Source organism: Schistocerca cancellata, chromosome 11, assembly GCF_023864275.1.
Source record: "Schistocerca cancellata isolate TAMUIC-IGC-003103 chromosome 11, iqSchCanc2.1, whole genome shotgun sequence".
In the NCBI taxonomy this organism is placed as follows: Eukaryota; Metazoa; Arthropoda; class Insecta; order Orthoptera; family Acrididae; genus Schistocerca; species Schistocerca cancellata.
In genome coordinates, this window is record NC_064636.1 from 106,115,715 (window position 1) to 106,132,395 (window position 16,681).

At 37.2% G+C, this 16,681-nt stretch overlaps 1 protein-coding gene across 1 annotated transcript in view; it reads right to left on the bottom strand.

Annotated features, from left to right (window-relative positions):
* The window catches only part of LOC126108776 (plasma membrane calcium-transporting ATPase 2-like), a 532,870-nt gene extending 516,480 nt beyond the window's left edge, over positions 1-16,390 (bottom strand). The window contains exon 1 of the mRNA XM_049914127.1: positions 16,183-16,390. The gene's annotated coding sequence lies outside the window, so the exon portion shown is untranslated. The remainder of the gene's footprint in view (positions 1-16,182) is intronic.
* Positions 16,391-16,681: the final 291 nt, after the last annotated feature.

The window sequence follows — 16,681 nt, forward strand, 5'->3', positions numbered from 1 at the left end:
ATGCTACTGTTGCAAGAGAAGAATACAACAGGAGCTTTCTGACTTGATGATTACCTGATTGCAGGGTGTTTACTGAAGTGTTTATAACTTTGCGCACAACAGGCTCTCCTCCAAGTAGACATTTTTCGTATGAGTGTGCACGTCAACAAACTTTGCAAGAACGGAAGAAATTATCACAAGTATTGAGCGAAGTCCCAGTACGAGTATACAAAGAATGTCCCTGCGTATGAATGTCCCACAGACACGTGTATCGGAAACATTGCATGCGGAAAACCTGTATCCATTTCACATACAGTGTGCCCAAAATCTCCATGTTGGCACCAATGCCCAACGACTTCAATTCTGTCCCTGGGTAATTGAGAATAGTCATTTGCTTCCATACATACCATTCACTGACGAAGACCAGTTTTCACGACATGGAATAAACAACACACGCAATAATCATCGAAGGTCAGGGGAAAATACACACCCTTCAGTGGATAGCAATTTCTAAGTTCTTTTTACCATAAATGCTTGGTGCAGCATGATCAGTAACCTTTTGATAGGTCCATAAGCGATTGACAGGAGAGAGGTAACTGCATTTTTTGGAAAATCCATTTGTGGAACTATTAGCCAAGCGAACTGGAATATGCTATCAACATGATGGTGCCCCTTCAAATGTTACCTTAAGTGTGAAGGACAATCTTAGCTGCACCTACTGTAATCGCTGGATTGGCCATGACGGTGCTATTAACTGGCCTCCAAGATCACCTGGCCTTACACCTTTAGATTTCTGTTTATGGGGTTGGATGAAATCAGAGGTGCACAAAGTGAAGGCAAATACATGAGATTAACTGCTTCGTCACATGGATTCTGCTGAATTGATTAGGAACCAACCACAGGCAATCGAACAAGCAACACAACACGTTATTGCTAGAGCGCAAAAGTGCATTGGCGTTCATGGTGGGATATTCGAATCTGTTCTGTGAACTGTACGACATCTGTACAATAAGTGTTAATGCCGCTTGTAAAAGATGTAGTATGTCTTTTTCAGCTGAATACATGTAACATGCATATTATAATGCATTATGTACTAAATGCAAAGTAAATAAACATCATGTAAAAATGTATAACAACTGTACTTCTCTGTAACACTGTCTTCAGGACATATTGCATATACATTCACACCAATTTTGCAGGATTAAAGTTCCTTTCAATACCTATACCTCCCTAACGAAGCATTTGCAGACCTATGGTCATACAACATTTTTTGTTCAGAATTACTATCACTGTGTGAAATATTGACATTTCCTCTCCAAATATCCTGTATATAATACATCCCACAATCGAAACAACTGCTACGTCAGATCTTGCTAACACTATTTTCGTATTTTGTGTAAAAATTTTAAAAATATATGATGCTTATAGGATTTGAACATGTGACCTCTTTCTCTGCAGTGGGATGCACTATTCATTTCGCCATCAGACACCTTCTATGGCAAGTATCCCTGCTGAATGTCTCCTACAATGAAAAGCAGCACCAAGTTGTGCCGAGAATAATTTTATTGTGCTTTGGGTCATAGCTAATGAGTGACAGTTGACAATCTAGTCATAATATACGTACCTATTTGCAAACGTTCAATAATTCCTTAGTTTTGAGCCAGTTTAATGATGCTACAGGGAGCAGGGAAAAGAATGACCATCATTGAACATACTGATGTTCTAAATAGGTGTAGCATAAATGCATCACCCTCCACAAGGCTTCCACTATCAGAGTTCACAAAATTCCTTTCTGTAGCTTGTTAAAATTTTAACTGCATTTCCCATCACTAAATAGCTAAACTGTTTGCAGAAAAACCCCATAACTTCAGCTAACACAAATACAGCTTTGTCTTATTCCTAGCCTGTGACGTCACCATAGCATCAGCTAATAACAGAGTGTTTTCAGTCACATGGCCAGATCTTGATATTTAATGATTTTTAAGCTTTAATTACATAAAAATAACATATTTTGTGAGAATATTGACCATGAATGCTATTTCTACGTAATAATCAATCAGTATAACAATTCGAACCATATTTTTAACATAGGAAAACAGCCTATTCCAAACATTGTACCTGAATCAAGACGCAATGGTTGCCCCACTGTTGCCAATTGCTGTGATTTCACTGCAAACACATCTGCCTTAGATGACTAACTTGTTGACCCATTACCTTCCACATAACTTCCCACATCACCAAAGGTTACATCCGCCACTCCTTTGCAGTACCTACCACACCTTCATCAAAGTTACTGTTGGCACCACCTTTACAAACCAACATTACCCATTCATATTGTGTTGCCGACATCGAACACCATAACTGCAATGTCATGACATATTTAAACCTATCCCATCATTCCTTACACAAATGAAATAAGTCCCCACCTAAAACTGCTTCCACTTTAACATGGCAGCACCATACGCTGACCTGTTCACTAGCTAATATGAATCTTTATAGGCACCCTAAATGCCGCATACTTCTTCACTGTCTAGATCCATGACACAACATTCTGTCACTATTCTTCCAAGGCCTTAGCAGCTTTCACTGGTCCCAGCTTAGCGAGTTACTACTGTGGATGTTAATCTCTACCTCTTCGAAGGATCCTTGTATTTATCTGAGCTCCTATAGAGTCCACAAAGCAAAAACAATAGCTTCCAAGTCTGACAGCTGACAACCTCTCACACCAAAAGTATCTCTTACAGTCTGGCTAGTTTGGTGATGTGTTGTCTCTCTATCCCAACATGCTCAAGGCCTTACCAGGCAGGCATTCTTCCCCAACACTCTTTCCCCACCCCAAAACTGGTCCACAAGCAGATGGCCCACAGCATCATCTACAAGATCCTGTCAGTGCTTTGTAAGTCCAGTTAGAAAAATTGCTGCCAGACAACTCATGTGGCTACCAAACATTGTTTGTAATTCATTGGCTCCCAGATGAAAGAAGGGCCAAACAGATATGGATGTAGGTTGCAGTATTTATATAAAGATGAAGCCTCACATAGGACAGATGAGTGGAGAGCAGTGTCAAACCAGTCTTCAGATTGAAGGTGACAACACCATCACTGAAAAAACTACTACAGAATTGTAGGGGAGGAATACACAGGCATTAAGCTGCAGTTCAAATGATGCATAGCACAAAAATCTTACCAAGAACTAATAGACACTACATTAAAACAAACTGAATGTACATACCTTGTGACAAATAAATGTGTACAGTTTACAGTATGAATGACAATTGTTTTGTTACACACAATGAAAGGATACTAAACTGTATTATAAAGAGTTGGTGGACATTACATTACAGGAAAGAGCACAAGTGATTCTCAAATATTGATTTTATAACCATGACAGTACACAGCATGTGTTACCAGCTAGATGTAAATAAATTACCTGATTACCTAGATTCAAGAACCAAGAGAAGTAGCAATGCTCATTGTAAACATGTTGCAACTCTTCCTGTACACAGATTGTTCTACGACAAATATCAGTGCAGCTACTTTGGCATTAAGCTATCAATACGATAATGGATAAACAGTAAGTATCTGATGTAATTAGGAGTGTCAACATTTTCTAAAAATAGTGGCTTTTCTGTTAGTTCTACTATTATAAACTTAAATGGAGTATATACAGCTTATAGCTGTCTGACTTTTTTCACATACCTGAAGCTTCTTCCAGATGGTATAATGGAATCCAATAAATAAAATGATGGTTGTACGGGAACTAAGACTAGGGTGTGAGGCGCAAACTGAGTGAGGGGAAGCTTAAGAGTGAACATGTATCATATCTTTATAACTTTGGAGCAGTAGGGATCGGGATTGATTGAATCTACACAGTACCTGATGTTGGCTGTGATCCACGACATTATGTGTGATGATATACATGTACAAGCAAAGATACAAAAAACAATAACAGTTTTTATTTTTCTTCTGTGTTATTTTTTTGGAATGTAGAGAGAAGCATATTCCACAGTCTAGATTAGATTGAAAGGTGACCTTATTTGCAAATTGGAGAAAGAAATTTAAATGTTATGTCATGTCATGAGAATAGCTACAATTCATGTTATAACACATATTGTATTTTAGTTTATACATCCCATTCTGACTATGTCACAGCTCAAAGCACACACATGGTCTCACTCTGTTTGATACGGGTTGAGCCAAGAAGAACTTTACATCTTTGGAATGATATAGAAATTTATTGAGATAACACAGAATCAGTAGATGGGTCATTTTGTGCCAAACAACCTCAAGTTTCACATAAAGGTGATGAGTGTCATTTTGGTTCGATGTGACTCCCATTTCCGATGTGACAAATATCCCACACTCGTTGCAACAAATCAGACAACATGTGCAGTGGCAGCGTAGATTCGATTTTTCAGGTGAGCTAAATTGTTTGGTAGGGGAGCAACATACATACGGTCTTTCATGACACCCCATAAAAAGGAATCCAGTGGTATGAAGTCTGGGGAGAGAGATAGACGTGCAATTGGCCCTTCACAGCCGGGAAGCAATTATCAAAGAAACCTACAGAGTATTTCCCAAACAGTCTTGTGTGAAATGCATCTCGAGAGGTGCATGTCACGTTGATTTTTGTGGACTGTGGGCAAAGCTCTCCCTAACCTGTTCGACATGATCATCAACATGCGGGAGTCCTGGTGATTTATCATATCACTGTGAGCAACCCATCTCAACAAAGTTCTTGTGCCAAGAGTAAACTGTAGGCCTGCTTGGAGGTTCTTCAGTGTATAATACGCTGTGAAATTTACACTGAACAGTTGCAGAGTTCATTTCATGAGACAAAAACACACAGCAAACACATTCCACATTAGTGAAAGTAGCCATTATAACTGCACTGCACTGGCATTCCTGATGCAAAATGTCAAACTTGAGCTTGTTTTCTAAAAAATGACATCTACCGATTCTGTAAGTTATCTCATTAAACTTCTATAGCATTACAAATAAGTCCATTTTGACTAATCCTTTATTTCCATGGACTGTGTACCAAATAAGTGTTTCCGAGTTCTCCCTTTATAAGGTAGTTGTACGAGGTTACTTAGGTGGTAAGACTTTTCCCCAGCAACTGGAGAGCCGCTTTGTAGCCTCCAGCTAACTTAAATGTAACATCAGCCTAGATGTTACTGACCTGACTACCAAACCAATAGAGTTTATTACACTTCAGGCAAATACTGTAGTATTGTATATTTCACCGATAACCAAAAGCTGTGTTTTTCTTCGTTGCTGAACAGTACAAAAGCAATGTGTCTATTACATAAAATTAGTTAAGCGATTCATTCAAAGACAGACCTCACTGCTTTGCTTACATTGAGTGACGCCTTTCTTAAGTGGCGTTTTTCACCAACCCTGGATGGTGCAATAGAGGAGGGATAAAACTGTAGTAAGATCTTACATTTATTTTTATTCAATATGTTACAATCAATGAAGGCGGGTTCACAACCACTGCAAGATGTGATAAATTCAACTAAGGGTGACGGGATATTTTGTATTCATACTGGGATATTTCTGGAAGAATTCACCACGGAATAGAGTGCCAAATCAGATTAGTGAACAAGAAGACATTATTGCATACAATATTATACATTCTCCAGATATGTTGTTAGCTGTGACTGATTTCAGAGCATCAAGGACCTGGACTTAGGAGGTTGAAAGGGACAGCTACTTACATTATTAATATTATGATGAATGATGAAATAGTATTAAGATTTCACAATAAATGTTTCTGAGTACACGTGATACTAGTAAACATCCACTATATGTTTGGTTTTCTTCAAACTGCTAGCGAACTGCAACATTTGTCTCTGGAAAGATGCATATTTGGTTTGCGTTTTTCCTTTTTTCTCTCGTCCTCTTCCTGTGGGTGGGGGGGGAATGAGTTGGGATAGTAGTACAGCTGTCTTCACATGCCCTTCCACTGGATACGCTCCTGGTCTGTTTACTGATGTCAATACTGAGATTCAGAATGTTTGGATGGGGTACATTTGCAAACCCATATTTCTCACTCATACTCACAGATTTCTGAAAATTTTTAGCAAACTGTCTAAGGCCTATGTTACCCAGTCAAGGGCCTCATGTTTTTTATAATAAATAATACATTTTACATAGTTTTTGAACGTACTGAAGTACTTTTAAGAAATTAATTTATAAAATCATTGATCTAGCTCCAAATTGGAATTAAAGTATTGGGAGAGTAACACAAACAAGTCTTGTTTACAATAGACCACTGTATACTTTCTTTTATCCAGTAAAATATGCCTAAAGAGGCAGTTCCTATTCTCTCTACACAGAATTCTTGGTTATAACAGTTCTAAAATGTCTATTTTTACGGCCCTAAACTGTTACCTCTGAAGATACCAGCTTGGCAGTATGTATGACATTTTCTTAATAAGGATCATTAAGTTCATAATACTAAATCTTTAAATAGTCTGTTGATTTGTACAGAAAAAGGCAATTCCTTGCTTTCTGCAGTTTGGATGTACACGGACATCAGAAGTCACAGACTGGTTTCCTTAGTTTGAAATGTATGCACAGTTGGCATCCTCTGATTTCATTTAACATTGTCTCACACCAAAACTGTGTTTTTGTTGATGTAGTTAAGTTTTTGATATTGTCAGTGCTTTACCCAGATGCTGCAAGGGTGTTCATACACAGGGGCAAGGGGGTTGGGGTGTAACCTCTTCCCCTAGCCCAAAGGAAGGAAAAAAGTTTAGTATAGTCAGGCGTTTTTCTTTCAATATAATGATTTGAAAGTTGTATTATGTAGGTTTTCACAGGGACATTTCTCATGGTTACCTGCAAGTCCCCATTTGACTTCCAAGATATTAAAAATACTCCATACCCTCAGGTCTACAGCCCCTCTACAAAATACTGTGTAGATACCTGTCCTTAGGTGACGGTGGTATCATTTTCTTACACAATATCTTGAGGTGGTTTACAGCCACAGGTTTCAATGCAAAGAGAGCTAAATTAAATATTTATTTATTTGAAGTTCATTTAAAGATAGGTATTCCTTTCAAATCCTAACTCATACTTTATTCCACAGCAGCTGTAAAATTATCACAATTTGTTTGGAATATTATTTGGAGCATTACATTTCAGTTTTAGGAGGTGATAATGCACAACTGGGGGATTACATACATACATACATTACATAGTCCTCACAGCAAATGTTTGAAGTGCCCTCCACCAGCATCGATGCACAACTGTTCTTGTTTCACCACATTCAGTGATGCTCTGGGAAGTGTATCCTCGCCAATGTTGGTTCCGCAGTCATCTATGGTCTATTCTTGCACACTCTGCTATTAAGATATCCCCACAAGATATAAATCTTTTGAAATTATTCGGTAACCAAAGACGCTGGGTACAAACTGCACAGAAGCATTAGATGTGTGACATATTGCTCCATCTTGCTGTAAATAACTTCTGGTGAGTTAAGATGTCATCCAGCTGCTTTACAAATGCATTAGAGATTAACATATGAACTGTGGTGTCTATGGTTGTATCAAAGAACATGGGTCCTAGAATCCAGGAAACCGAAACCTGCACTCCAATCTTGTCATCATGCAGTGGTGTTTCATGGATGATACTTAAGTTTATACCTGCCCAGTATCTGCTGTTTAGTGTATTGCTGTAACCTGAGAGATGGAACCTTGCCTCACCTGTAAACCAAGTTATGGAGAGAATATCTGGACAGTGAATAAGAAATCCCTGAAACTGTCGATAGTAATGCATTCTTTTCTCATGACCTGCTTCATGTACACTCTGTATGGTCACAATGCTGATTTCTTCGCAGCTTTAACATATGCCATATGAAATGCTTGCCTCCTGGCTCAATCAATGTAACGATTTCCTTGGAGTTCGCCAATTGTCTTCAAGCATTATCAATAACCTCTGTACTCAGTGATGGTCCATGTTTACTAGTCAGTGTTTAGTACTTCAGTTGTCCCCAGCTTCCTTGAAGTGTGTACTTCATTTTTCTGGCCAGCTAAAACTGAACAAATCACTAATTTACTCGTTACTTTCATGCAGCTCAAACTGCACACTCACCTTCATAAACAATGACCAATGAGAGTACAAACGAACTACCACAAGCTGAGCAGGCATGGCATTATATTGGACAAAGGACCTTATGCATAGAAACGACAATCAATCTGCCAACAAAGGACAGTATTTTTTTTTCTCCCAGAGTTACGTGGATCATTAAAATTACTTTTGCATTTCTAAGAGCTTTCGGGGGGAAATTATGACCTCAGTTTACATGGATCATCTTGTGTACTCAGTCCGACAGAGGCTGTGGAAGGGAAGGAGGGTTACATGAGGAGGAGCACATGTGGAAGGAGACATGTTCCCAAAGAGAAGGTGCACACGGGAATGGGGGTTGTATACATTTGTGGTTGGGGTGCAATGCACAGTGAGTGGGGATGAAAGTAAGTACACATGGAGGTGAAGAGAGTATTGATGGAAAAGGTGTGGGAGAGGGGCGATCAAGAATGTAGAAGGATGTGTTACATGCAGGATCAATTTTCATCTGCACCCTCTGATAAGTCCAAAAAATATATTTGTTATTTTAAGAAAATGTTTCATGTACAGGTAGTACACATTTGTATAGTTATTTTTGTAACTAACCACATAGATGACATATTTGTCTTGACCATGTACCTACTTTCTTACCTTCCTGCGAAATATCTCCTGGAGTTCCCCGACTGAGGAAGACACAGTGTTTTTTCAAGATGCTAGTGATAATTATCAATATGGCCACAAATTGTGAATGATTATATGTTGAAAATTAACAACAAATCACATGCTGTTGCACCAAGAGAAACTCTTCAGAGATTAAGCTGAAAAGGTTGTTAGGGATCACCCTTCTTACAGACTATAATTGCTACTATGTTACTTTCACAATTTTCCAGACACTGAGAAGTGCTCTGGTGGGGGTGGGAGGAGGGGGGGGGGGGGGACCACTGCAAATGAGGAACCACTGGGTACCATGATAACAGTGTTCAACAGTAGGAAGACACAAATCTTTGGGACAAAAAAAGCACTCACCACTTACTTTCTTATGGAAGTATTACCAGATTTATGTTTTTCACTGCATAAGATTCCATTTTTGTTAGATATTTTGTATTAACAAAGGAATTATACTACATAGCTTAGGTGTGTTTTAAGATACTTCTGTCACCATGTACCTGGATGCCATGTAATGTCTGCAGTCTGCTGTAAGTACTGATGGCCCCAAACAACCACTTTACTCCATTCCACAATGTGTACACGAACTAAGCAATGACAAGACTTGGTATGGCATCTTTGTAACTTCTTTTTTTGTCAACATGCCATCAAGTTGACTAACAGTACTTATCTGTCAGTTCTGTACCATCATCAACTATTTAAAGCTCTATTAGACATACAGCCAAATACAGACTAAATCATAAAAGGTGTGTGGGTCCACACAGCACTAATTGTGTATCTGCAACCACCACATACAACAGCACTAATCTGTCACTGTTGGAACACTGTTCATTTGTCGTGTTTTGCTACTTTTGTCAAGATATGCTGTTCAACAGAATATTAAACTTACAATAATTCTGGACTTTCACCATTTGTTTGCAGCTATTTTATTTCCTCCTATCCCAAGCAGTACCAAAATAGTTTTCCCCCTTTAACTGTTCTTTAACTTTCTTGAGAGTATTTTTGTTTTTACCAGATGCATTTCACTTTATTGAGGTAAAACATCACCTGTCGTCTGTAATTTGCATTTTGATTTGCTTTGAGGTCGAAAATCAGTTTGTTAACAACATGTTGGCTTGTACTTACAGTGATTTTGGCTTTTTAGCTTTATTTCTCATTTACATTGTGAAATGCCGTCTGCTAGCATATAGTTGATGTTTTTCTTCTTTAGACACTAATAGTTGTTGCCTAATTTTTTGTTGTTCCGCAGCACTATGTATTTCTTATGTTTTTTTGCACCACATGTTTTCGCACACTGTTTTCTGTTTGATCTAATACTTCTAGTTATGTGTTGTGGTTTGTGTTCTGTAGTGCTGCCAACGTAATCTTGCCACTAGTTTGCCTCTACCTGCAATCTTTTTTTGCGTTATTTTGTGTGTGTGTGTGTGTGTGATTCTATTTAATTACGTTGATGTGTATTTATATACTATTTAAGACTAGGAGAGGAATAGTGATGAAGTTTTTTCTTTTTGTTTGGGAGGGAGAAACCATGATGAATGGGCATAAGTTTGTAGTAGTGTGAAGGAGTGTGAGTTAGAGGAGAAAGTGAGGGGGGGGGGGGGGGGGGGGGGAAGAATTGGTTGGGAAGGAGTGAGTGATGAAAAAGGCTCTTTTCTTTTTCATGTAATTTCTTCACTTGTTTTATGTAGAGAGTGGTTTCCAATATTTATTTTGTCATTGAGCAACTGTTTTTGTGTTAATGATTTGTGTATGTGGAAATTTTCCATGAAAGGGTGGAGGTGTCTGTCTACTGATTCTTATGATGTGAATATGTTTTTCAATATTCCTTGGTCTATGGTGTTCTTGTTTTAGATGATCTGTATGTGTTGAATGGTTTGTACCATATTTAAATGTTCTGATGTGTTCTTTACATCTTGTGCGGAATGTTCTTCCCATCAATGTATATCTTTCCACAATCTCTGCAACTGTGTTGATAGATACCAGAGAGATGTGCTTTTGTACTGAATCGTTTGTTTTGTAAGCATTGTTTATGCCTTGTTTTTTAGAGTGTCACCTACTTTATGTGTGAATTTGTTGTGGCAGGTCATTTTATGCCATTATTTGTAGAAGTGCAGGTTGTATGTATTGGTGGGGTTTGGTTACCTTTTTCATTATCTGTCTTTATTTTTTTATTTAGTTTGCCTACCATTGTTTCCTTGTGTCCATTTTTAATGCTATTTGTTTTTATAATGGCTAGCTCTTTTTAGTAATCAGAAGTGTTTGGGGAGATCCCGATCAGCCTGTTTGACATTTATCTGACTGCAGTCTGTGTGGTTCTGCAGGTGGTTTGAGGATGCATTTAAGATAATGTCACTTCTTGTGGGTTTTCTATATATGTCAAATGTGCATTTGTTTTTGTCTTTTCTTCTGGTTATGTCTAGAAAGTTGATTGGTTGGTTGGTTTAAAAGAGGGGGGAAGGGACCAAACTATGATGTCATCGGTCCCTTCTTCCTAATAAAACAATGCCATACGTGTGAGAATAAAATACACGAGACATACAACACAAAACAGCAAGAAAGGAAAGACCACAAGAACAAAGGAAAGGTAACAAATACTCAAAGGAACAAAAGAAGACAAGAGGACAATAGAGAGATGCAAGAAACAGTTACAAGAGCAAAACAAGGAAGGAGATTACAGTGGCTGGCCAACCATGAAAATAAAAAGGAGAAGCCAGCCACCCTGCAACACATTAAAACCTCCACCCTAAAAGCACTAGGGTTGAGGACACAGAGGGACAAAGGACATGCGCTAAAACTAGGATCACTGTTTTATGTTGTATGTCTCGTCCATTTTATTCTCACACTTGTGGCATTGTTTAATTACGAAGAAGGGACCGATGACCTCTTACTTTGGTCCCTTCCCCCCTCTTTTAAACCAACCAACCAATCAACTTTCTAGACATAACCAGAAGAAAAGACAAAAATGCACATTTGACATATATAGAAAACCAACAAGAAGTGACATTATCTTAAATGCATCCTCACACCACCTGCAGAACCATACAGGCAGCAGTCAGATGAATGTCAAACAGACTGAACAGGATCTCCCCAAACACTTCTGGTTACTAAAAAGAGCTAGTCATTATAAAACAAATAGCACTAAAAATGGACACAAGGAAACAATGGTAGGCAAACTAAATAGAAAAATAAAGACACATAATGAAAAAGGTAACCAAACCCCACCAATACATACAACCTGCACTTCTACAAAAAAAATAGCATACAATGACCTGCCACAACAAATTCACACAAAGTAGGTGACACATTCAAAAAAACAAAGCATAAACAATGCTTACAAAACAAACAATTCAGTACAAAAGCACATCTCTCTGGTATCTATCAACACGGTTGCAGAGATTGTGAAAAGATATACACTGGAATGATGGGAAGGACATTCCACACAAGATGCCAAGAACACATAAGAGCATTTAAATATGGTACAAACCATTCAACACATGCCGATCATCTAAAACAAGAACACCATAGACCAAGGAATATTGAAAAACATATGAATATCATAAGAATCAGTGAAGACAGACACCTTCCCCAATCCTGGAAAATTTCCACATACACAAATCATTAACACAAAAACAGTTGCTCAGTGACCAAATAAATATTGGAAATCAGACTCTATATAAAATAACTGAAGAAATTACATGAAAAAAAAAGTAGCCTTTTTCATCATTCACCCCCCCCCCCCAATCAATTTCATTTCACTTCTTGCTCCTAACCTTCTCCTCCAACTCACACTCCTTTACACTACTGCTCATCATGGTTTCTCCCTCCCACGAAACATTCCATCCCTATTCCTTCCCTAGTCATACACAATACATAAATACACAGCAACGTAATTTGACAGAATTACACAAATGAAATAACATGGCAAGGTTATGTTGGCAACAATACAAAATACAAACCACAACTCATGCTTAGAAGTACTAAAACAAACAGAAAACAGTGGTGTGCAAAACACAAGAAATGCATAGTGCTGCAGAACAACTAAAAATTAGACAACTACCAGTGTCTAATGAACAAAAACATCAACAATGTGCTAGCAGACAACATTTCCTGATTTAAGTGAGAAATCAAGTGAAAATCACCGTAAATAGAAATCAACATATTGTTAATGAACTGCTTTTCGATCTCAAAGCAAATCAAAATGTGAATGACAATTACAGACAACTAAAGATGTTTTACCTGAATAAAGTGAAATGCACCTGGTTAAAAAAATAAAATAAATAAGTAAACTAAAAAAAACATGCATTTTCGTAGTTCCAACAAAAGAATAAAATACCCTCAAAAATTATAAAGTGGACAATATGACCACACAAACATTCTGTAACTGTTTAATAGTTATAGGCTTCAGCAATTGTAACGATTATTTAATTATTGAGCTTAAGAAACAACTGAAAGATATGTTTTATAACATAAGAGAACTCAGCAGAATCTTGTATGAACGTAGCCCTCTACTTTCACATCCCCTGCCCCCCCCCCCCCCCCCCTCCCCTCGGTCGACATCATACCACATTAAGTGTTATGTAGTTTCCTGCACAAACTTACACTTAGATGATAAAGAATGTGGTTTTTGTAACTTTCAAAATGTAAATGTAGTAGCCTTCATAAAGAAGACTAATAAAGCACAATCAGAATATGTTATGTCACAATTACTTAAAAGTGAGCAACATTATGAAACATTATCTCAGTTAAATTCCATAGATACATTATTCTAAAACAGATTCATAATTTCAAATCACTTTCAAGTGTTTATATACACCACATGAAACAGTAATACAATGACCTAATATGTTAATTGGTGAAAAAAATAAAAATCTGGTAGGAAAAAAACCATTCAACGCCTGAAGAAGTAATATATTGTAGAACATTAATTTACAATACAACATTGAATGCTGCAACCACAAGTGAAGGAAGGGCTGGAGTCACACTACAGTACCCACAATTGCGGAAAAAAGTCAATAGGCTGATATAATACTATATTGAAAGACAATACTTATTCGACATACACACAAACCTTTTTCTTTTGTAAATTATAGGTGTAATCATTCAGACACTTTGGAACACTGCACTGGAATTAAGCAACTGATACTCAAGTAGCCCATGGTCAAACAGATTCTATGATTTCAATTAAAATTTTCTGCCCAACTCAAGTGATATACTTTAAACATTGTGGCCCTGACATTGACAGAATACAGTTTCAAGAATAATATCTGTTAGAATTTAAACAAGTTAACATTAGCAGAGGAACATACCTCTATTTCCATTCAACATCACACAAAATATTCTACACAGATAAAGATAGCATTTATGTTATCAGAATAACTAAATGTCATGATTTCTGAGAACCATAACCTTTCAAAATAGTTATGGATCTTTGCTATAACTGCGAAAGATCATAAGATTTTTATAAATAAGCGAAAGCATCTTAGAAACTGGAGCATATTCTTACAAGAAAAAAAAATCTTAAAGTACGACTAACACAGGGGAGAAAGAATAATGTTGAAGCGAATGACATAGTGCTACCAGCAATACATAAGTCATAAAAAAAGCCTGATAAATTCTTCTCATTTTGTTTTATCAAATATAATTGTATGCTTATGAACATAGGCTTGGTAGCAACTGCCATCACTTACTACTGAAAAATGTTTTTAAAAGTAGCCAGTCTAACATTCTCCTAAACCGATATCAGCTCTATAATGTATAAGAGTAGCATTTCAGGGTATATACCTGTGACGGGAAGGAGAACAAAGGAATGGAAAAGCTAGATAAGGGCAGCTGTAAACAGTACCAAGTTCAGGTTGACAAGACTTTCTAAAGTATTTTTTATTTTTATTTGTTTTCTACAAAAGAATAACATTAATACAAGCTAAACTACACAATAACCAAAGAATTTACAATTAATTTGATTATTCCATCGTCTGTGGGCAAACATGCTCTACATTTGTTATTTCACAGGAATTTGTCCATTAGTCAACCATTATGCTGACATTGCTTGAGTGTTATATGCATGTGGTTATAAGCCTATATAGCTGCATAATAATGTAGTTCACATGGTATACGTGAGTACTTATACTTGTTCACTATTCATGTGTTAGCTACTCCATGGTAACTGTCCCACCTCGCAAATCCCACACTATTAATATGAAGACCACATGTTTATCTCTATTACAAACCCTGATATTTACATCAGACTGTGTAGAAGGTTGTGTAGCCAGCTCAACAAATTTTTCTCCACAAAATGTCAAAGTAGAGATACAACACCCATTTTATGTCCTGTCTGTTCTACAATACAAATGACTCTTGGGTAACACTTATTCTCTTTTTCTAATCACAGACTAGCCCTCTTCACAAACCATAGCAACTGTTCCAAATGTAACAACAAACCGGTTTATGGCTCAATAATGGTTATGTTATCCATACAAGTACAACATATATGATCAGTATTCATAATATTGCAAGTTATGCTAATCTCAGGTGCATACCATTGAACTTTTAATGCCTGATTTATTGACTCATAAACGAATATTTTCTGAACAAAACTGAATATTAATCCACAGTGAAAGGCTAGTGACACCCTCCTTATCTTTGCCGTGGGAACATATAGAGCGTAGCCCAATGTCTTTGTCAGGTTGAATGGAAACAATCTAGTTGTGATTTTAAGAAGCCACCGAATTTGAACGTCAAATAATGGCCGTGGTAAGAGATTGACCCACGGCGATGCGTACAGTTTACGTTCGCGTTCTATGTAAAGGTACCTTTGACGTTTATAGCGCTTATCCTAAAACTACAACTGCAACGTAAATTATGAATACGTACGGTATACTGGTAATGGGCAAGTTTCCGACTAGTATTTGGATGAATCTATGATGTACGAAATACGAAAAAATTCACGGAGATCCACTACGTAGTGTCTAATCAGTCAAAGAAATGATTGTCACAACAAAGACACAAATTTACTTAATAAAATAGTGTCAAACTGTGAATATATTATGAGAAAGGCATTCCACGGGGGAGCAAACGATTGGTATCTTAACAGGCTTGCCAACAGATTTAAATGTATACGGGAAAACTTGTCTTGCTGCTAAACTGAAATAATTGGATACAACGTAATTGGCTTGCTTACGAGAAGTAATGACATGGCACATTCATAAAAAATGCAAACATTGAAATAAAAAGTAAGAGCATATGCTGGACTCGCAGTTTGACGCAACCATACCGCACAATAAAATTTAAAAGTGCCACCGGATTTCCTTATCGTGTTGCTTTTGCCAAGAAACTTAAGATAATCTACATATAACGATAAAGCCCCGACAATCTTCGAAACAACCAGCAAATTATGGATACCGATTCATCAGCAAGTACTGTCAGCAAATTAAGTTAGCTACGATTCAACGCATATATTCTCACTTACTGTCCGCCATATTCAGTCTTCGTAATGCATTAGGGATCTTTTCTCAGAAATCTTGAATGCGCTTCGAAAATTTACCCCTCGACTTCTTTACCGAAGACAATGTATTTACAATTCGTACAATGAGCATCTTCGAAATACATTATTATTCATGTTTACTTAGTTTCTAGGAAAGTACTTGCACAACACATTAACCCTCATCATTTCAAAAGCTGAAGACCAACTGTTCGATCATTACGCTTCCTTTTGTCTTTGGAACCCAAAGAAAATAATACCACTGAAATTAAATATAGTTCTATATTTCTTTTTGACAAAGAGGCGATGATAATTTTAGGAACCCTGCACTGTACAGCAGAAATCTCATTTTATAAGATAAAATCAATATAGTGATTTCTAGAACTATTTATGACTCGATATTGGTCTTTGCGGCACATCACCAACAGGCGTCTAAAGCTAGCGAAATGAGGGATGCTCAACTACCGGACCTACCGATAGATGGCTC